Source organism: Chiroxiphia lanceolata, chromosome 9 (genome assembly GCF_009829145.1).
Source record: "Chiroxiphia lanceolata isolate bChiLan1 chromosome 9, bChiLan1.pri, whole genome shotgun sequence".
NCBI lineage: Eukaryota > Metazoa > Chordata > Aves > Passeriformes > Pipridae > Chiroxiphia > Chiroxiphia lanceolata.
This window is the reverse complement of record NC_045645.1, coordinates 17,608,164-17,631,240: the sequence shown is the minus strand read 5'-3', so window position 1 is coordinate 17,631,240 and position 23,077 is coordinate 17,608,164. Positions and strand designations below refer to the sequence as shown.

General features: G+C 36.4%; 1 protein-coding gene and 1 long non-coding RNA gene across 9 annotated transcripts in view; both read left to right on the top strand.

Moving 5' to 3' along the window:
• Nucleotides 1-23,077, top strand: part of F3 (coagulation factor III, tissue factor) — a 71,942-nt gene that overhangs the window by 40,963 nt on the left and 7,902 nt on the right. The window lies entirely within an intron of this gene.
• Nucleotides 1,800-22,670, top strand: LOC116790725. The gene is made up of 4 exons (XR_004358471.1): nt 1,800-1,997; nt 4,426-4,533; nt 5,676-5,843; nt 18,759-22,670. It is a non-coding gene; the product is annotated as an uncharacterized LOC116790725 (long non-coding RNA).

Below are 23,077 nucleotides of genomic sequence, written 5' to 3'. Positions count from 1 at the left end.
AAACTCTCCATTTATTGCTTATTGTTTCTAAAAGTGACACTGGATAGTGATGAAAACCAAATGGAATAGTTGAGTAATTAAAGAAAGTAGAACAATTGGAAGAGATCATAATGTTTCTGATTCTGTGAGTCAAATCAGTTTATGTGTCTAGCCAGGAAAGAGACTGAAGGTATTATAAAACACAATGCTTTGTTATTTTTCCTTTTACTCTTCAGCTGGAAGGAAGGACTACAATTATTTCTCTTGTAATCACTAGCATTAATTGTGTCTCTAATGCAGTACCAAAACATTTTAAATGTGAGTTGGTGCTACCATGATCTGATCTATGGTGAGTCAACTCTGGGAGCTAAGCTAGTAGAAAACTTATATTATTTTATATTATCAGTTTTCTGGCAGTTTCGCTGTCAAACTGTTATGCAAAACACTTATGCCAAAATGTATAAGGAAATAGGGCTGTAGCAAAACTAAATTTCCTTGGCTGAAGTAATTCTGGAGCTGCACTTTCACTGTAGGATTGATCTGATTCTAACATCTGCAAATGAAAGCATCTCTTATGAATCTATTTACTTTGTGCAACAAGAATGCCCTTGTAGATGACAATGATTTATGCTCAGACGTCTAGGTTGTTTTCAGCAAGACACAGCCAGCAAACAGCTAGAGATGTGCAAGCTAATTCTAAGCTTGCTTCTCAGTGTATATGTAGCAATGATGTTATAGAACTAAAGAAACATAGCATGTTAGGAAAGTTCCAAACTTAAGAAAAAAAGCTACGTCAAAATTATTTTTTAATGGCTTCAGGGATGAAGGCAACATTCAACTTTGCAGGGGCAGCAAAGAAGATTCCAAGAATCAATTGGTGAGGGACTAGTCAAGTTTGAACAGTCTTGGTGCAGTACATGGGGTCTTTGGAGCATGCTAGGAGCTGTCAGAGGAGTGACACAGGCTAAGAGAGCTCCACCAGGCTGGAGGTCGAGGTATTGTTCTAGACTCACAATGAACAGCATAACTGTGGAGATGGCTGTGGCTCTGTGACTGAATAGGGGCTCTAGGGTTCCCACCGCTACCTTACTGCCTCCTCATCTTCCTCCTCTCCAGACCACAGTGCAGGACTTTTCCCCAGGTCAGCCTACTATCTTATCACCCACCTTGTCTCCCCCCTGTAGCACATCACCCACTGGTGCCCCAGGCCCTGCTCAGCTCTGCTGCATTTCCTCTGCTGGCTCCTTCCACCACTGACAGCATGTGAGACACCACGGGAAGCAAGGATCTCTTCCAACAGTGCTAAAGCTTGTGATTATATTCGAGATGGCTCTTTATGCAACCAGTGCAACCAGAACAGTGCAACCAGCTCAGAGAGGTGTCACACACCATCACAGCAGAACAGGAGGAATGCACAGGCACTGGAGCCCCGCTTGAGCGTTGTCTCCCTAAAACCCCTCAGCATCCTCTCCTGCACCCTTTCAGAGGCCTCATGTCCTCATGTGCCACACATCAGCAGCTGCTTAGCCCTGTGAAAGACCTGGAAACAGAAAACAGAGTAGTGACAACTGGTTTTAGTGCTGTTGTGTTTACAGCATTCTGTTCTGCTTTCTAAAAGCTGTGGATGCCTGAGCCAGGGGAATTCTTGTAGCCAAAAAGAACCTTTCCAAGCTTTACATAGAGATGATAGGATCAACACAAATTATAGAAAAACAGGGGAAAAAATAAAGCCAGGCTTGGCTGGCATTGGCTTTTTACTGACCCAGTTTCGGTTTCTGCCCAAACTATCCACTAAAGAAAATATCATAAAATCTTTCTGCACAGAATCTGTGTGTCATGTCAGACTGGACTTCAACCCAGACTATCGACTAAACAAAACACTTGCTGCACGGAGTTTGTACATCATACATCCCTTGCTCCAAAATATTTATAGAACAGATCTATGCAGTGGAAGGCTACAAATTCTTGACACAATTAGTTTTCAGTTGCTGCATTTAATACCACTTGTTCACTCACAGGTAAGTAAACCTATTCCTTTTACCAAAATTCTCGTTGCTTTTGACTTAAACATTTTTTAGTATTTTTCCTTATATGTTTATATTATGTATCATGTTAATACATAATACCTTATGTATTAGCAGCACTTATTACAAGTGTTTGAGACAGTTGAAAGGGATAAAGAACAGCCAAAAAATGAATGTTTCAGTAACAAGAACTTCAAAGAACTACACATCTACAGAGCAATTTTAAAATTCTAGAGCTATTTTAAATTTAAAGTATTGAATTAAATTTTCAACTCATAAGAAGTTGTATAACTGCTGAAGACAATGGAACTAACATGAATTTAGTTAATCTGAGGATCAAGATGATAATGATACAGGCAAATAGCCACCTGTGACTTTAGATTTTGTTGGTTTTTTAATCTGGTCGTATTTTGAAATTCTGAAACTTTCCCCAATCTCAAAATATTTTTGTATGCATTGATCTTACGTGACAGAATACTGAAAGCAGAAGAACAATATTTAAATGAAAACATTTGCACATTTCTGAAGAAACTGTGCAAATTTCCCCATTTAGAAAGCCATGTGTCAGACAGTTCTGCTGTTCAGAGATGTGACTCCACTGACCTGGCCTTCCCTGTGACACCATTCTCAGGAGTGGCCAGTCCAGGAGAGAAAATTATTCTCTTCAGTTTGGTCTTGGAAAGCTAACCACAGAGAAAGCACTCTCAGTGCTAACATGCAATATCATTATTGGCTTTGTGCTTAGGTATGCAGTTGCACTATTAACATTTCGTGTAAGAATTTATTTTCTAATTCTAAACAAAGGTATCTGAGGATCAGCACATCACTTCCACAATATTACTGTATTTTCATCTGGAAAAACCATGAAGTTGCTATATTTATTTGCTCAGGCATTCTGAAAAACAGTTTAGAAAAGAACTTCTACGGCTTCAGATTTTTAAATAGAGGAAAATTTGATGAGCATTACAGGCATACTAACCTCTCTGAGTGAGCCTTCATCCTCTCAATATCAGTAGAGAGTTTAAAAAAAGATATCTTGGCATTTTTAATGTAATTATTTGAACAGCTTTCACTTTTTGCCGTATTTAGTCATTAAAATAACATTGTCCAATGTGAGCTGCAGGGTCACAGGTTTGGTAGCCAAGGAGTGTTTTGTGGAGTTGCTAAGTCCTCTGGTTTTGAGCACACTGTGCTCATTAGACAGTAGTTGCATGTGACCTGCCACACTCAACCCCAGCCAGTGTTAGAAACTCCACTTAACACATGTAGTCATACTGAATCCGAAAAATCGGTCTGAGAAACTGCTCAGAGACTTTTTTTATCTTTAAGCAGCAAGGTATTTGTTTATTCAACGTTGGGAGCAAGCCAGCTCGTGCTGGACAAACTTGCTTGAAGGCTTCACACAAAATCAGCATTTTTATACAATCTTCAGATGTGATTAAATGCATATTCAAGTGATTACAACATCTATCTATGCATATTAATAATAGGCGGAGTATAGGTGGAGCTCAGGCGGGGCTTGGGGCGGTGCTTCTCTTGGCCCTCAATTTTGGTGGGTCTGGGGGCTTAAACTCATCTTCCTCAGCTTGACCTTCCTTCTCTTCTATTGTTCTGAAGCTTGGAAGAAGCCCTGGCTCCCGGCCTATTTCTCCTATTCAAATGTCTACCTGATCCTGTTATATTTCTAATTTATTGCTTCTAGGCCTATTACATGTTCTTGTACTATTCTCTGAAGCTTTGGTCCAGTAAGTAGAACAGAAGGAGCACAGATTGTTTTGGATGTTGGTAGCTTGTTAGCAGGCCCAAATTTCTTAGTTAACTCTTTTGGGCCTGGCCTCCTGTTTCAATATCCACAGCCACATTTCTATTTCACTTCACTTTTTAGTGCTACATCCCTTTTCTTACTATAGTTCAAGACTGAGGAGTCAGTGAAACTTTATGACCTCTGCGTCTTCTCATCATTAGGAAATTAAGCACACTGATTACAGCAGAGTATTCCATGTATAACAAGTGCCCTTAAAGCAGACTGTATCTTGCAGCAATAGTCTACCTACACCGCTTGCAAAATAGTTTCCACAGTGGTTTTCATGGTAGTAAGCAGAGTCAGTTGACAGCACTAGTAAACAAATGGCCTTCTAGCATGGATTCCTCGCTGCTTGAAATAAAAAAACTTCAGAGTTAAACAAATTTCCCCTGAAAAAGGACCCCCCTCACAGTGTCACATCATCACAAGCAATGAAAGAGCTGTTTCTCATGCACCCTGCAAACTTCCTGAAACTTCTTGCAGTTGTTCTCTAGCCTCATTTCAGAAATGATGTAATTTTCATAGTGATGGCAGATTGCCAACTGCAAAAGTTAGGACTGAAGAACCAACACATTTTGGTTTCAGATGCTTTCATGTTACGATCTGTCTGTTCTCCAGGTAATTCCTATGGATGTTCCCTAGAATACCTAAGAAGGTAAGAATAAAAACTTCTCTAAGACACCTGTAACTCTGAGAAAGTTTCAGGAATTTATGAAGATTAGAAAAGTAGTGATAACATCTTTTTATCTTTCACCTAAATAAGTTCTTTCTTGGTTGTAGATACAATTCAGCTGTTTCATAAAGGACACATGTATTTGAATTTTGACATTGAAAGTTCAGACCAAAATTCTGAATTCTTATCTCAGTCTTTTTTACATGCCTCCAAGGTCTATCAATGTTTGTGGAACTGCACATGAATAGAAATCATACCTCACTCCCTGGTCTGCCCTGCCTTACATTACAAAGTCAATACTGCAGTACAAACAAGTGGATTGAACACACAGATGTGTGTATTTAGATTAATTAGCATTCAACTTTACCCTAAATTATGAGGTTCATTTCTTCCTGTAGAACCATTAAAATTAAGAGACGAGGTAAAAAATCTATTCAGGTTAGAACCAAATTTAAGCATAAGAACAAATGAGTGCAAAGTGACTATTAATACTTTTAGGCTGATTCTCAAAGGAATTAGGTAACTATTAGAGTAGTAATACTTTAGAACAGTCCTACAATAAGGAAAAAAAAATCAAAACCTAAACCAAATGTTCCTCATGAAATTAGATTACATGATTTGGCATCTGCAATACTCTCAAATTCCCACAGCTCTATATTCCAAATTTTTTTTATATACATCCCAGCTATTTACATTGTATAACAGCATATTCATCACTAGCTTACAGTCACAGCAAGAATACTTACTGTTGCCTTTTTGTTAAAGCTTTTAGGGAAAGTATACTTAGGAGTAAAATGAAACTACAAATCAAGGGAAAAGTGGTATTATAACAAAGTCTTGTTAGACTTCTTCCAACATGTGCCTTTAAAGTACTACCATTAATAAAGTTCGGTGCTGTGGTCATAGTTAGGCTATGCTGAAGAATCCTTTGAAAGGAAGATACTTGAAGACAAAAGGTAATTCCCTAGATACTGCAGACAAAGGCAACAGTGTACATTAGGAATTAAATCAACAATATGATTACATTAAGCCCTTTTTAGTGACAATTAGTCTGGTTAAGTTGGGGATTGCTGCACAGAAGTGTATTTCAGGACAAGTTCCGATTAACTCCTTTTGACCAGCCTTTGTTGACCTTCCAATGATTCATTCCAGTCATCTGATTAATTTGTTTTCTCTTTATCTCTTTATCTACCAGGCTGTCTCAAGTACTCCAAGGAGAGATGAGATACTTAGATACTCCATTTTTTACTTTCTGCTTGACTAATCTGAAAGCTATATTAAAAACAAAATCATCTTCATTCTCCTATGACTACAAAAGGCTGAGGACCACAAAAATCTCTGTGATTATTTGGTATATAAGCAGGTATGGCTGCTTATGTTTCCATACCACTATGAAGCTAGCTAGACGTATCTACTGTCGTTAATCTATAAAAAAACAAACAGAAGATAGGCGACAAACAAACCACCAAGGAATAAAACAAGGAATGAACTCAAGTCAGCAAACTCCAGCCAGGCGTTTTGGGCTAGACTGCACAATTTACATAGAGGTCTGTGTTGAGGGTGTGACTCAGCCACATTTTATCAAGCAATTGTCACCACACTGTCTATTATAGTTACATAGCCTTTTTGCAGCTCTGAAACTAGCCCTATTTCTCATCCTTTCCCCCAGGATGAGGAAAGCTGGGGTACATGGATTTGACAAGCCCTAGCCTGTCTGGAGTACATTATTATTAGCTCACTGGAAAAAAAAAATATGTTGAGTCCCCACACTACACTTTGCGACATGTCCTTGTGCAAGAAACTCGCTTTCTGTACCCACCCATACTTATCTCTAAAATGGTCTGTTGTAATTTTTACTGAAGGGCAAGGTGGTACTTTATGAGCAGATGCAGCACACAAGTGTCATTAAGCAATAAATGCTACCTTGATCATTTCCCTTATTAGTGCCAAGAGCTTTTAATCTCTTCAGAGAAGCCTGTGTGTATTCATTATAACAGTACACACCCAGAAGTGTCTCACTGAGGTTATGAATCCCAGTCAGCATTACAATAAGTAAGTAAAATTTCTCTTATCTTACCAAGGTGAAACATTTCCTATTGGTCTATTTGACTCATGGGAGCAATGAGACACAAGCTCATTCTTTTGTCATGCTACTTTAGTATTTTACTTCAGGTGATCAGCAATTCCTTGGGCTTCAGCCTACTTTGATCACACAGATCAAATGACTGCAATTTACTGACTACAAATATATAATTTCTGTTAGAGTGATGAAAAATTTTGTTTTCAATTTTACCAGCGTGCTAAGATTAGAACTTCAAGTGTCAATCATGATGCAAGTTAACCTAGATAACATTTAGATTTGTCAGAAGTCATCAAAAGCCCTATAACTGCAACATTGGTTAAAGCTATTTCCTAATATGGTGAAATGCTTGAAGTTATCACTGAATTTAAGTTTGTGATAATTTGCTCACTGAAGCAAGAAAACTGCCATGACTGAGCCCTAACCTTTCAGCTGTAAATTGAGGGGCAGAGCTCTTGGGGCAGCAGCTGACCTAAACTGCTGACATGGACCATTCTTTTCCTACAAGCTGTTATCTTTCCCCCAACCTGAAAGCTCAAAACCTTGTAAAATTTTGCTGCTCAGATTTATACCTAACCTGTTCTCCATGGCCTTACAGAGGCTCAACTCATACTAGTAAAATCCTTTTTGTATTAAAGACTTACAACATGGCTACAGAATCTTGTCCATCTGGTGACATTGCAGTCTCTGCTAAAGATAATACTTCTTAAAGAAGTAAACTGGTTTTGACAAATATTTTATTAATATATCTGTTATATAACAAATAATCCATTATTCACCATAAGAAATACTGGGGCTGGCTGTAACCCAGTACACATTGTTGCACAACTTAAGCTATTAAAAAAAAAATAAAATCACAACACTCTGAAATTCCCATCACACATCTGTCAAGAATGCCTGCTTTAGGTAAGTAAAATAATTCTACAGCAGTGATCATATTAGAGAACAATAGAAAACTGAAATAAGTGTGATAAATCTATAATATAAGCCTACAATCTAGAATTGAAACATACTATGTATCTTCTACTGGCAGACAGGTCATCTCCTTTCGGTTCATAAATAACAAACTTCTTTAAAAAGTTGATCCTTTGAAACAATAACAGGGAGCCTTGGTGTAAAAGCTGGTATGGGGGGAAATGTTTTGTTGAGAAGAACAACCTTTAGCTGGTTATAACTATCCCTTCTTCCAGTTCCCTGAACAATTAGCAGATCTTTAATGTTCCTAGAAAAAGATTAATTAATACTTCTTAAAATCCTTACCTACTTAGCTAGCTGTCTTGACAGAAGATCAGCTCATCCTCTTTGGATTACATTCTGCTGATCTGAACATATTTACAGTATGGTGAGGTTTTGGCCCGATGTCCAAGGATTATTTAGGATACAGCCAAGAATGTTGTACAATCATTGTGCACATCCTGCAGTGACAGAAAATTAAATGGGAGCTATAGGCTATGCCTTTATTCTCATATTTCAAGTCATGGCAATACAGATTTTTTTGTTGTGGTAGAGATAAACAAAGTCTGAAGAGCATTGAAAATGCAATTATAATGTTTTTGTAGAGGAAACAAATCTCAAGCTTTGATTGCACTAAAAATTACTTGATGGATGACAGTGGTAAGTAAAATTCATCTGATTAAAAAATTGTTTACATTTTAATCAGTGCCTTTACTCTGTCTTCTTTACACTGTCAGTAAAAATCTTAGAGTCATAAAATCCTAAATGGTTTGGATTTTTTTATATTTTTGTATTTTGCATGCTCATTGCTCTATTTCTCTGTCTTTACAGTGGACCATTAAAAATATAATTGTTGATAGAACTGAAAATTTTTAAGTTAAGTATAGATTAGATAAAGCCACTTACAAATGTAAGGTAGCTGCAGTGTAAACTCCACTTATTTCACTAGTTTCTTGTTTGCCACCACACAGCCCTACCCCTACCTCTAAAGGCTTCAACACAATTCTGTGGCTCTCATACATATACTGGAATAATCTTCACTACGTTCTTTTTGTAGAAAGACATTTGCATTATTAAATATCTTTAAATTAAAGATACCATTTGTTATTCTGTAAGGAATCAGAGAAAGTGTTTTATAAAATGTTAGCGTGGAGCAAAGATAAAGGACTAAAAAAATAAGTTTTATCCTCTGGCTATGACAAACAATAAAGAAATACCAGAAATATATGCATCAAAAGACACAAAACAGAATTATAGTTGTCAGTTACATTGGATGAAAAAAAAAAAAAAAGAGAGAAAAAGAGGACAGGTTTATAGATGCAATAATACTTTCCTTTTGGTAGAGCAGATAAGACCTAAATTATAACACCTAAATTAACTCATTTCAAAGAAAACAAGTTGTTGATTCAAGTACCCTTTTAAAGATTATTTGCTAAGAAGGAGAAAACATTCAAATCAAGTGTCTGAGCACCTTTTTACAGGCTTTTTTCCCCCTCATGGTTCACCAAAATAGATGCAGATGTGACGCTCAGGGGCATGGCTTAGTGGTGGACTTGATCTTGATCTAGTAATAACCATAGTGTACCATTTATATTGGCTGCTCTGTGAGCTTTATCAACTTTCACAGACTTCCGACTAAACCACTTTTTAGATGATACTAAAAAACTTCAGTCACAGAGAACTATATTGATGCAAAGACATATGGAATTCTAGCATTATACTAGATAAAAAAGTATTTCAGAAAACATCTTTCTTTATAATGGAGTAACATCCCACTGATTTAAATATCTTCCCTTTTTGCACTTTTTCTGTACTCTCCCTTTTCACTGTACCTTCTCCATTCTGAAAATTTCAGATATCTGATCTCTTACAGAAAGTAGTTTCACTTCTTTCTGTCTGACAGGTATAAAATGCTTGGAAGAGGTCAAGAGACCATTGTGGTTTACCCTATTATGTGGAAGCCCACAGGAAACTGAAAATGCTATTTATGGCTTCAAATCCACTTAAATGTACTGTACACGTGACCAAAAGGTGTAGAAAATTGATGGAGGTGCCAGTGCATCTTTAAATAGGCCAAGACATATTCTGCATTGCAGTCTTCATATAAGCAGTGTCAGACAGTGCAATACATGCCTTTTGTAACACGAATTACAGACTCATCTTTAACACGGGAGAGATTCTGTATCACCAGCTTCACCACTTACTTATTTCTTTAAGGATAAAAATCCCTAAAATGTTAAGGTGTTCACTAGCTGCTGCATGAATTTTCTGCCCAAAAAAACCTCCTGGAATTTGGAAATCATGGTTAAATTCCTAATTAATAACAAGGTCCTCCTTATAGCTTTTTCACGCAGAAACATTTCTCAGTATCTGATTTAAGTTCAGAAAACTCCCCTAACCATTTGCCTACTACTAGAAACTTTAACATACCAAAACCAAGTAAAGAAATAACATGTTCTAAATACTCTCATGAAGCATGCCACAAGCCATACTCATACAGGTACAAGTAGCTACAGAATTCTAATTAGTAACATCCCCCAAAACATAAGCACATGTACAGTAAATTGCTACAAACCTTCAGTCTGGTCACCACGCAACAGATGAGAAGTGTAGAAGAAGCAAAGAATGCAAATTTCTAGCTGAAACTCAAGCCTTTTAGAAAGGAAGATGCCTTCTTTTCCCTTCACTGTTCCCCCCACCTTTATAAACTACTGCTGAACTGTGGAAGGGACTCCTGTGGACACCTGAGTGGGCTTGATGACCTCAGCCCTTGCTTCGTTTTTTTTTCCCTCCTTGTCTAGCCTGTGTATTCTAAATAAAAGTAAGATTGTAAGTAGAGACTTCAGGAAATCACAGAGCCCTGAAAATGAGCAGTCAGCAACAAGTGGGTCAGATTCACCATTCCATTTGCAGACATGGTGCTCCCTTGAATGCTTCTGCAGTTTGGATGTCATGCCTTAAGATTTCTAGAAAATCTATGAGGCCAAATGCTTGACAGCAAGGGAATATATTATGCTCATTTTAACAGGAGTCTACCTGCCTGTAAAAACTTGCTATAATGGGATAAAAGTGTCCCTGCTGTGTTTGTATCATACTAAAATTAGTTAATATTAAAAACATGTAAAAATTAATTATTTGAGCTGTTTATATGCAAGCTGAAATTACTTCCATGTTTCTCAGTTTAATATTTTATTTTCATAAGAGGAGGGGCAAATTCCTTAGTGAAAATTCTCAGTGATGGTATTATCTGTATCTTTTGTATATTAAGTCAGTTTGTTCTTCAAAGCTATATGTTATGATAATAGGTGAATTAATGGGTTGAGTTTTGCAAATCATATTACAGAAAGATTCTCAAGTCCTTATAAATTAATAGACTTGGCTCAGTAATTTAAGAGCAAAACTTGTCTCAAACGCAAGAATTCTTAGCAAAAGAACTTCTTAAAAATGGCTGTTTTCCCCATATCACTTCTATTGTAGGTGCAAACCTATTCAGTCATGAGTTCAGCTTCCAGTTTTTGAAGGCTCCATGCTAGTAATACTGTTACTTGAGCAAAATCAGAATTCATGCAATGGGAGGAAACTCTTCTTTTTAATACACAGTGCTGCTAAAAGGAGAATGACTAGTTTGGTTTGGACAGCTAAATAATATTGATTCCACATGTGTATAATATCACTTTTGGAGATATTCTTGGAAATTTATTCCTTCAAATTATATCTGTTTATTTTTCTGTCTGGAAGTACTCAGATAAATCAAGATGTTATTCATGGAGAGCTGTCCTTTTTTGTCTTCTAAAAACTGCCTTTCTAAGAAAAGAGAACAGGGACTAATAGCTGTAAACAGAAGTAAAAATAAGGAAGCAATAAAATCATGCAGCAAATAAGCAACTGTCACCAACACAATAAATATAATAGTATTCATATGACTTCATGGCCTACTTCTATTCCTCCTGATGGAAGAGTAAAAAATAAAATAGTCCCAACTGAATTAGCTAGATACACTTTTTCCTAAATGTCACAGGCATTAATAAACCCAGACCCGTCTCTTCTATGCCTCGCAGCTTCTATAACCATTTACACATTAAAAAGTGTGTGATGACACTTCAGAATTGTCAATCTCATATTCAAAACTTTGTACTAGGTAGTTTGCACAGACACTAGAGTTTTTGAGAGCATGTTGATTAGAAGAGGGAATGGTAAGAGGCATTTAACACAGATCAAATTAAAGTAGGATCCAGCATTGCATTAGGGCATGACAGTGTCCTAATGTGCTGAAAAGCCGCAATCTCCAAACTTCCCTATTTCTGATGTCACATCCTCTTCTTCAGAAATCCTATGTCTGTCTTTCATACACTTTTTACCTGCTGCTGCATGTGAGGAAATACATCAGGCAACATTTCTGCTCCAAAAAAAAAAGGACAAAAAAGAAAAGTTCACTTGGCCTCAAATAAAGAGACCAAATGAAAAGCAAAAAACATCAGTTTTGAAACAAAAATCTAGCACACAGTTCTGGTGCTGATTAGTGGTGAGGTTGGATTTATGCTTAAAATATTTGCTAATATAGTCAAACCTGTGCAACTTTCTTCGTCAAAGGATTTCTCTATAGTTGTTTGCATATTCCAGTCTTGCTGTTACAGTTCACTTATCTGGAGCAAGTAAACTATACAGGAAATAAACAAGTTAAGAAAATATGTAATGAATATATATTTTTTTCTTGTATTAATTATTCCTGGCTCTGAGAGCAAATTATTGTAAAACATTTCACCTCACACTACTGTTCTGGTGTTGGCTAGAGTCTGAGAACAATAAGGCAGAATAATTTGGTTCTTCAAATACATTATGCGCTGTAGAATTTCAGAGCATCAATATCAAAACATTTGAAATAGATGTTTTGCACTAAGCTCATCTGTCAACCTGAGAATGGCACTTAGCAATCGCAGTGCTATGTGTAAATAAGAATAGAATATATGTTTTTTTAACAGAGTTGCACAACTATATAAAGATTACAAATAAATGCAAATAAATTAGAACTAGGTGATCTAAAACTCAGTTCCAGGTTTGACAGGTTCAAACTTGTTATGAACTACATACCTTCAAATTATAAATCTAGGTTGTAATTGAAAAATCTTCTGACAACTTCTCTCAGATCCAGAGAGAATTTATGCCTGTTTAGTAATGGAAGGTAGTTTTTGATCTTCCTCAGCAGTACACACTTTAGCATTCAACTAACAGTGTAGAAGGAAAACCTCTGAACCTAAAGTAGGACACAAGCAATCGGTTTTTATTTGCTGTCTTTCTTCTGAAAGCACTGTTGAAGCAAAATTAGTAAAAGGTTGAGTTACTCATCTTCAAATCAAAGACACTTGAAAGAAGACAAAACCAAAATGTCATTATCCATTGGGGAATAATTCCAAGACTAACGACAAAAATATTTACAAAGCTGGAGTTGGGTTTCTGGGTATACCCAGCTCAAAGTTATTTTTTGCAATTAAAAAATGTCATTAATAGAAAATGAAGTCTCTGGACAAATAAATATTTTGACTGTGAAGCTGGATTTACACTGAAAATGTTTGCTAATATAGTTAAACCTGTGTAACTTTCTTGGTTAAAGGATTTCTGTATAGTTATTTGCATATTCCAGCCTTGCTGTTAGAGTTCACTTATCTGGAAAGAGTAAGCTATACAGGAAAAAAGCAAGTTAAGAACGGATGTAATGAATATGTATTTTTCCTTATATTAATTACCCCTGTCTCTGAAAGCAAATTATTGTAAAACATTTCACTGGAACTACTGTTCTGAGGAATAAATAAAGTTAAGGATACAAAAATATCTAATGTTAATTATATCTCCATTGCACTTAACAGTCTCCGTTGTTTGCGACTTCTCTACTGACAGGGAGAGAACTGGAAGAGTTGGTGGAGCAGACCTGAAAGGAGATTGAGAACTCAGTCGGGGTAAAGGCAATTAAACCTCACAACTAACAGGGGAATTAGTTGCTGAGCAACAATTATGGAAACATATGGAACACAAACTGTATTTGCCAAGTGATCAAGGCAAAATGTAGAGCTATTATAGACACTAACCTGAGTGCCAGTGTAACTTAACAGCATTTTTAACTGCAACATTCGTTTTTAAAGAACAGAGTTTTCTTTCAGAATTAAATTAGATCAAGTTACAAATGTAAGTTAGGGAAGACAGAGAAAGGGGAGATGGCAAAAGAGACTAATAAAAGCTGGTTCTCTGCCTGCCTTTATCAAATGGGAGTCTACACTGCTGATCACTGGCAAAATATCCAAAGAAGCAGAACAAAACTTGCCTGTTTCTTTTCTGGCAGCAAGAAAATGTGCCTCCCTGTGCACTTCTCTTAGTTTCTTTTGAGTTCAAATTTCTTCTGTGCCATCAAATCTAGGTCCAAGAAAATGTCCGACTCCATCCTTTCTTTCAAGTACCCCATAAAAGCTCTTGTGAGTCTAGTATTTTTTGTTTCTCAGATTCCTGTTTCAGATAAATCATTGAGCAATGCATTAGTCAATTCATGGGCAAAACAGGCCATACTAATATTCAGAAAATGTTTGAGTTCCACTTCCTAGTGCTACATCTTTTCTTTCCTAAAAACGGAAGTATCATAATCTTCATCATAAGAAGGTTTAGGAATTAGCACAACCAATGAAAGAGAAAATTCTTAGTGCATGCTTAATTCAAAAACCTTGTGAAGAATCAAAACTTTTAGTTGTGTATTTTACACACCACTACACGACTTCCCAATTAATTCAGTCGGTCTTTTCAAACAAAGAATAAACACTTACTGAATTTGAATGAGCTTGAGAATCTGTAAAATATTCACAAACAGAAGGACTGGATGTAATCTTTCAGATTCTGAGGTCATAGCTTTGGACTCAACACAAGATAGCAAGTCTGGATATAAGCAGAATTATATCATAAGAGCTTAAATACTATATCAAATGAGTTTGGAAGGTGAAATCCAACCAGTTCTAGTCTCTGTTAATGGAATTTCACCTCCCCCATTGAATGTCTGTCTCTGCCTGGCAGTACTAAGTGTTTGAAAAGGCAGCACCTAGGGTTCAAATTCCTCCTGAGATTTTAAAATGCCAAGATGATGCAATCTCAGCTCAAGCTTCTGCTGTTTGTCAAGAAATGCCTATGTCAATCATGCTTCTCAGAATAAGAGGAGAGAGGGAGAAAAGGATCCTGTGAAACATTTGAAAAATGCAGTTCAAGTTTGCCTGGCCAGATTTTATGTTTAATTGAAATACTTTGAAGATCTTAAAAGTCTAATATTACTCTATTAACAAAATAGAGTAATATTTAAGATTGGAACTGGGTAATCTAGATAATGATATAGGTTTCTTTTTTCTAAAGCATTTCAGGAAAATTTATCAGGGCTGGTCATGAAAAAAAATAAAGCAGGAAAATGGAAACATGGTTTTAGGGTTTTTTTAAACCAGATCTAGTAAATAACTTGCTATATAGTGATTTAGAAGCTATTTTTGGAAATGAAGATGTAAATACTGTATAATAACATCAATTGTAACTTAGAAGAACAATTACAGTTTGTCCTACTCACTATAACTTCTAGGTTTTGGTGATGATTAGGCCTCTCTTTTGAAGGGATGTCTTCTGTGCATCCTGTTCAGGAGAATCTGGTTCTCAATAAACAGTTTGAGGCAATTCTCAAACTCTAATTCTTCTAGGTCATCATCCCAGATGTAGAAGATGTTTAGGGCTGTTTATTCATAAGGAGGACCTGGAAAATCTGTGATTTTCCCCTTCTGCATGCTCTCACTCCACATCACACTGTTCTTTATCAAAGTAGGTTTAGCTGACTGGTATCATTTATTTCACTGAATGTGAAATAAAAGTGGTTATGTGGAAAGCTAAGCTTCAGACAAGCATTGCCTACAACTCAGCTGATTTCACTAGTGTCTTTTATCATTCATCAGTGTCCAAGACAGACAACTGCTTATAAAGATACTACAGTATGCCCTGAGGTTACTACATTCTGTGGATGAAAAGTAGTTTGTCTTCAAAACTTTGTCTCTAACATCTTAATGGGAATTTATATATATTTGTGCCAGTATTTGAATAAGTCCTAAGACCCTGCTTTCTAAACTTGTAAAATTCTGGAAGTCTTTTGCCAACTCTTGTGAGTTACTAGGTGACAATTCACATCTTTTTATTCTGGTACTTACATATTTAAGAATTGACAAGTCTGGTTCCAATGGCCAACAGTGAAAAACAAGCAAATGCATGTGACGTAATGATTAGCCACAAAATTCAGGGCCTGTAACATTTGAGATAATTTTAGAATTCTTCTTACAAAGGAATTTTTATTGCAGAATTACAATCTGTCTTAATGGTGTAACAGATGCTATCTCATTAGATGTTTGCGGTTTATTGTGTCTTGTATGTTATGTTCTGCTAAAAAGAAAAGGAGAAAAAGAATGAATGAGAGACATAGCAAGAAGAAGACTGCAGTAAAAGTAGAGAATGGGAGATTGCTGAGAAGATCAAGGAACAAATATAAAGCCAACTCTCCTAACTGAGTTTAAAAAGAAGTTTTTTCTAAGGACCTAAAGGGACTCTCCAAGTTTACTGCAATACATGAAAGATTGTGGAGAAAAGAGCAAACCCAGAGGGCAGGACTGTGTTTTGTAGGAAAGAATGAGTAGAAAACTTTAATTTAATAAGAACTTACATTTCTCTTCTGTCTTATACTACATTATTGTATTTAAAGAGTGAATAGTTCTGATGTTTGTCTAAATGCAAGTTAGTTTTGAGTTTATAAAAAGAAGAGATATATAGTCCAACATGTTCCTGTGGGTCTCAGCAGGAGTCAGTGCGGTTTAGATGATGGAGACTGATACCAGGAAACAAAAACTAGTCTGATGTTATTTTGAAGTTAAATGTCATGGAGAAAGAACAAGATATCTGGACTAAAATAAAATCAGTTTTTCAAACTTAAAATCCTAGCCTATCTAGCTGTTAATAGAATAATCTGAAAGTACCTATTCTTTATGGGCAAAAGAACTGGAAGTTCAGACTGATCAATGTTATTCATTTTCAGTTTTTGTTCTAAGGAAAACACTCAACATAAGAACATATTTCCTCTATGTACTTTACATTCCTTTCAAATACACTCACAAAGCTTTAAACCGAGCTAATCAAATAGCTACATGTTCAAAGTTAACAGTTTGGAATGCCAGCATTTAGGCTTTACAAGAGACCCTAACTTGACTCCTAAGACATTAAAATATAAAATATAACGACATAGTTGTTTTAAAATCCTTGAGACTTGCAGGGTTCAACATTCAGCTCTTTGCTACAAACTACACAGCTTTTCTAGCTAAATACTGGTTACTAGATGTTTCCTCTCTTCCCTTCTTTACTAACTCCTAAAACAATTCACACAGTCACTAGATGTGCACTTTGTCAGTCCCCTGATATGGTGAAAGAATGCATTTGTGTGCTGGCTGCTGCAGGAGGATTGCTCCGCACACAGGAATGTAATGCTTAAATCAGTGGTGCTGCATTAGCCTTTTATGTACTTTATTATTTTCTTTGTTCCTTGAAAACAAAATTTCAAGTCTGACACTGGGGGCACAAGTATACTAATTTTAGTAAATTTTATGTCTTATTTACACTGTTATTTCATTTTTTTTAATAATGTCACTTTACAGTGATAATTAATTATTCAGTAAGCTGTGAGCAATTATGTCAAGTTAAATAGATAATACACGTAGTGTTTGGATAGTGTTCTTTCCATTATGATTTTACTAGAGAATAAGATACAACTTTAGATATATTTTTCTGAACAACATACCACTATTTATTTTCAAAATCTCTGGCCAAAAGCCTTTCTTTAATCACGTACAGTAACTAATATATTATGAATTCATATTCAATATTATATTCCAGCTATCATTGACATGCTTCATTTTCTGAGGAAAATAGAAACACAAGTATATTAAATTCCAGTGATTATGATCATATCTTTTTCCACTTAATTAATTGCAATTGAAACTTAGAAAGCTCAAAATAAAGACTGCACTGTGGCTCATACATGACAATTATTAGAAATCAGCCATTTCCCACTGTACAGAAAACTTTCAGTAAAGGCTGCCTCCAATCAAGGAGGGAATCAATGCTGACTCTTGTAGTGAGGTATAGCAACATACAATATGCAGTGTGCAACACTACTCAGCTAGTGTTCCCCAGGAAGGAGAAAAATGGGGTACTGTGATGGAATAGAAGGATGACAGAAAGGACACAACAATCTACTGCCTGAAGCTGGAGAATCAAAGCCATATCTACCTGATGTCCTTACTGGTGCACAGACTGTAATTCAAAATGCACGATAGTAAAAAAAGTTCCCCATATACACCAGTCCTAACTGGGAACTTCTGATATTTTTTTAAAAGTCAAATCTATTTTTGATAAGCTCATTGACTCTCCTTGGGTTTGACACACATAAGCAGATTTTGGAAACATAATGTCAGAATTAAGTCTCCTGGGCTGTTCAACAGATGAACTGCACTGGTATAACAGGCTTATATATATAATATATAATATAATCCAGAATTATTCTCCTACAGTTAAGCTGATCCACTTCCCAGTTATCTTTAATCTACTCACCCCCAAGTTAGTGATAAAGGCAGCATAAACCAAGAGATGCAGGATATTAAAGAAATTCTCAATTTAATTTTTCTAGTTAGTGCAGAATGTTTTTTGTTGTATCAAATTACTCCAAAAGAGAAGGCTATTTTACAAGAGGATTAAACATTATAATAGTAAAGTCAGAGTGCTGTTTACATTTTCTTCTCTCACAATTCCTAAGTTTAATGAAAGCATAGAGATCACATTTGTTCAAGTTTAAGCTTTGTTTATTTTACCCGTGTAATTGCCTAACCTTCAAGACTTGCTTACAGCAAATATTTTTACAGAACGCTGAATTTTACTAGCTCTACCTTCACTGAGAAGTTATATATGCCACATCTAATATTTAAAAATCACTGTTTTTTATCAGTTGGTGAGAATGGGAAATAAGTTTTTCTAACAGTTATAAATAACTGTCTAGTAAAACACATTTATTTCAGTCCTCAAATGTAAAGAGTCATGAGCTGAGACTGGATTCAATATGAAAAAAAGATGCTACTGTTAATGTACTTGCCTCCTTTTAAACAGGTTTTATTGTCACTTAACATTTATATTGCCTTTTCTTTTTTTCAGTTTAGTCTCTTCATCACAAACCCAAGGCTTGAGAAAAAAAACCTAAATAAACAAGGTCTGGTAGTTGCAGTTGTGTCTAGTGTCATTTGGGAAAGATAAATCCTACAAAAGAGATGCATGAGAACTGCAAGATCAATCGATGTCATTAAGATATTATGGGGTAAACTAAATACCCCAAGAGCCTACTTCACAATCGTGGTGCAACACCTGGAATAAAGGGAAGACAGACAGAATCACAGTGTGAAACAATAAATTCAACCTTGCAACAGCTTGATTTGGCCAGCCAAAAGCACCTCGGCACAGAGGGAATCGATACAGTTTAGTATCTCTATCTCCATAGTTTCTGTTGTGCTTCAATGACATTTACTATTACTTCTGTAATTGCTTGCCCTCCAGCAGGAGAGCATCACTAGTAAACAAACACAGCTGTACACAGCACTGCAGCGGTGCCCCACCACTCCTCTCAACACAGCTGTGGTATTGCTGTCGACATCCGCTTTCTGAAGTCTTCTATGCATCAAACTAACCAAAGCATAGTTTAAATTTTCATTTACACAATGGTATTTACCCCAAGGTGTTCCTGAAGATCACAGAAATTAAATGCACACAAATCTGCTGGTCAAATTCCATTTTAGGAAATAATGCTGCAAAACGAAATTTTGAAAAGGATGATAAATGCATCAGACGTCATTCTTTGAGTAAGAAATAGAAACTTGGAGTTAACACCAAAGCGATGATGACAAGAATTTTCAGTGTGGGAAAGGCTCAAAGCCTCCCTCCCTGGGATGCCTCTCCCCCAAGCAGGCATCATTTCCACACAGGATCCCAAAGCCTATCCAGACCCAAAAACTCACTTAAGATTTGTTCTTTTGCTAGTGTCTCTTTTTAAAGTATCGATATGATAAATGAAGAGATATGTGTATGACTAATGTGGTAACAACACAAATGAAAAGCAGAAAAAAACATACAAATATTTGCTTCATGATTTCTACTCTCAACAAGAAATTCATATTGTCCATGTCATTCCCCTGTAAGAAATATCTTTTGCAGATTTCAATTTTTAGATCAACTTTGCTTATTCATTACTTTTTGTCAAAATGTGAAATGAAGATCCATTAATGTCAGAACTGGATTTAAATTTTAAACTAGTTCTATCCCAGTGGCACTCTGTTATCTTAACATGTAGTTAAGCTACATATGATTTTATAAAATCACAAGGTAATTTTAGAATCATAGAATCATTTCCAATAATTTAGATAAAAAGAAAATCAGGGATGCACAAGTAATTCACTGTACTGGGGCTTTCACTGGTGTGGAGACTTCAGGAATAAATATAGCTACTTTTAGGTATAAATGTTGATTCTTCACTCCATTACACTACTTAAGTGACATTGCTTACCACAGAGTAAGCATCAAAAGGGAACTTGGTAGCCAATTTTACAACATTATACAAAGCCTCTTAATTAAAAATACTGTTACACTGTGGTATTTGTGAGTCTGTGGGTGCATTTATAACATGGCATTTGATAAAGCAGCTCTGCAAGAGAAATGTTGAGATATTTAAAGAGGTAGGTACCAACTCAGAGATTGACTACCTAAACTTTGTAATTAAATACAATTCACTGTATAATTACATTAATTACCCTATCATATGGGTCACTGAGACAAATTAAACAAAGATCTAAAATTCCAGAGAAATATCAGGAGCAATTTCATTTTGGAAAAAGCTCCCAGGGATTTCAGATCTTACTCACGAGTAAATTTTACACTATTGAGCATGACAATATTGCTGACTTTTATATTAGCAGGGAACGATGAATGTCTTGTGACACTACAAAATTTCAAAACACTAGTAAGTATTACAAAATTTTACTTACATTCTACTTACAATCTTACAAAACTATCAGCGTAAAGAAACCAATTTGTCACTGATGTCACCTGAGGCATTACACTTCAACAATTATATATGACAGTACAGAAAACACAGTGTTGCAATTGCTTTGCTAAGCAAGGAATTATTTTGTAGTTCTCTCTAAGTGAACCAGTTTAGAGACCTGGTAGGTCATACAGTAAAAATAAATATGCGTATTTCTTTAAAAGAAAAGGGAGTTGTACAGATTTAGTTTTGTTTTTCTCCTCACTTTTCCCATAATCAATATGTGAATTGGTTCTATAACATACATATCAAGGGAAGAAAATCTGTAGAATCTGCTTGTAATCTGGCAAACCTTCCCAATGGTGAACAATCTTGATTCCATTCAATTCACCAGGGTGAAGATGTCACAGAGTGGAAGAGGTCATCTAACCTAAAACATGCAGCCAGGCTTGTGCTATTGCATGTCTCCCATATATTCTAAAAATTCACAGGAAGATCCTCTGTCAATAGAAATGTTCCACTTATTTCAACATTTAAATAAATTAATTTGACTTTCATTTAGATGACTGTATTAGGAAAATGTGGATTTCAGTTTAGGAGTAATTTTTTTCTCTGCAGATTGTAAAATGAGCAGAGGATGACTAAAATGGTTAGAGACATGTACAGAGATGATGCTTACATTTTGACATTACACTATGGGAGCCAAATACTAAATTTCCCAAGAAATTGCCAAAACTCTATGTCAGCAGAATGCTTGCCTCCATGTAGCAACATATATTTGAAATAAGGTGCAATTTTTCTGTGTTAAATGAGCTGCTAAATTACCATGAAGTGGGCAAGAAATGTGACCAGAATGTCACAGTTAAGTCACTAGTTGCTGAGCAGACTACCATGTAGGGGCATCAGCCCATGTCACGTACTGTGAGGTTCCTCTCACTGGAGCCAGGTAGTGCCAAGCAGTTCTTGTTCTCTGGTCAAATCTGCACTTGGGTCAAGCGGAGCAAGAGGAGCAGAGGCTGCAGCAGCTCCTCACCTCAGTACTTCTCCCTTTTCTGTCACACCCTTCCCCTGCCAGCCTGATCTAGCTACACTGCCCCCTTGGCATGCTGTGTCTCCCCATCTTTCAAATTTTCCCTTCAACTTCGTTCCCTCAGAATGGTTGCCTCGGTAAAGTTATCCAATTTCCTCTAACCACACAACTCCCTTCAGCTGGTAGGTAAACTGGTTTAAACTGTTTACTTTGGCAAACTGGTGGCCTCTCCTCATTCTGCAGCATGGAGAAGGACATCTAAAAGCTTAGTGCTAGTGAACACTGAAATATTTTGCTGGCAACAGGAACAAGGTAACAGTGGTCACACAGGTTAGTCTGGACAGGGTCTGGATAGTTCCTCACCTATCTCAAGTATGGGAGTTCATGGCAGAAGAGGTGGTAATGAGAAGGATGAGAAAGAGAAGGGGATCCTGAGATTACCTACATAAAAACTGGAAACCCCTGCTGACCCATTTTCAATCTTTTGTGGTGGAACTACAAGGAAATTAGGTGAAATTAAAGCCTAAAGGTGATTTTAAAGTTTCATATAAGCATCTCTTTTCTTTAAACAAGTGACTACTGTTTCTCCTTGTAAAGTCCTCTGAAAATCAACTGTGATCTTAAAAGGTCACAATCTTGAAAAGCTAGACACACAGGATCTGTATTCTACACCAGGTTAAAAGCATGCAATACTTTTGGCTGATGTAATGCTGACATATAACTACATAGAGACATGGCTGAAATTTGATCAAAAGCAGGGCAGGAAAATGAGAAGGTGTATGGCTGGATTCGGTAATTTAGAAATCCAGGGTTTAGGTGTGCCTTGAAACACATTATATGATTGCAGGCTGTGGTTGAAATAGATATTGTAGTTTGGGCCATATGCATTTATTCTGCATTATGAGATGGAACTGTTTGCTTGCATCTAAGTATGTGTTAATCATGGAAATTAAAGGCAATTAAATATGAAACTTCCCAATTAATCTCTTACCTATATATTCCAGATACATCGTACAAAGCAGCATCAAAATAAAAAGAAGAGTCAGCTTAAGACTGTAAATGTATATATCTGCCTGAACTATGACACAGGTTCTACGGCATAATCTGTTTCCCACCTTCCTGAGGCAGATCCCTGAGCTCAGTACGAACACAGCTCCCTCTAGAGCTTGAGTATTAGGCAGAACTACAGCACGCACCCGTCCGGCTCCGAAGCTCGGTTAAACTGCTTAGAACGGGAGCACCGTGAGAGCCACACACATCCCAGAGGGGCCAGGGAGCCTGGCACAAAGGCTGAGATTCAGAAAACCCTCTGCCAGAGGCAGATTCCCTGTTACCAATTAAAATTGCATACCTTTCCAATGTGAGCTTGTAGGAAAAGGGTTAACAGGCCCCTGGTTTATGGGAGAGGTGAGA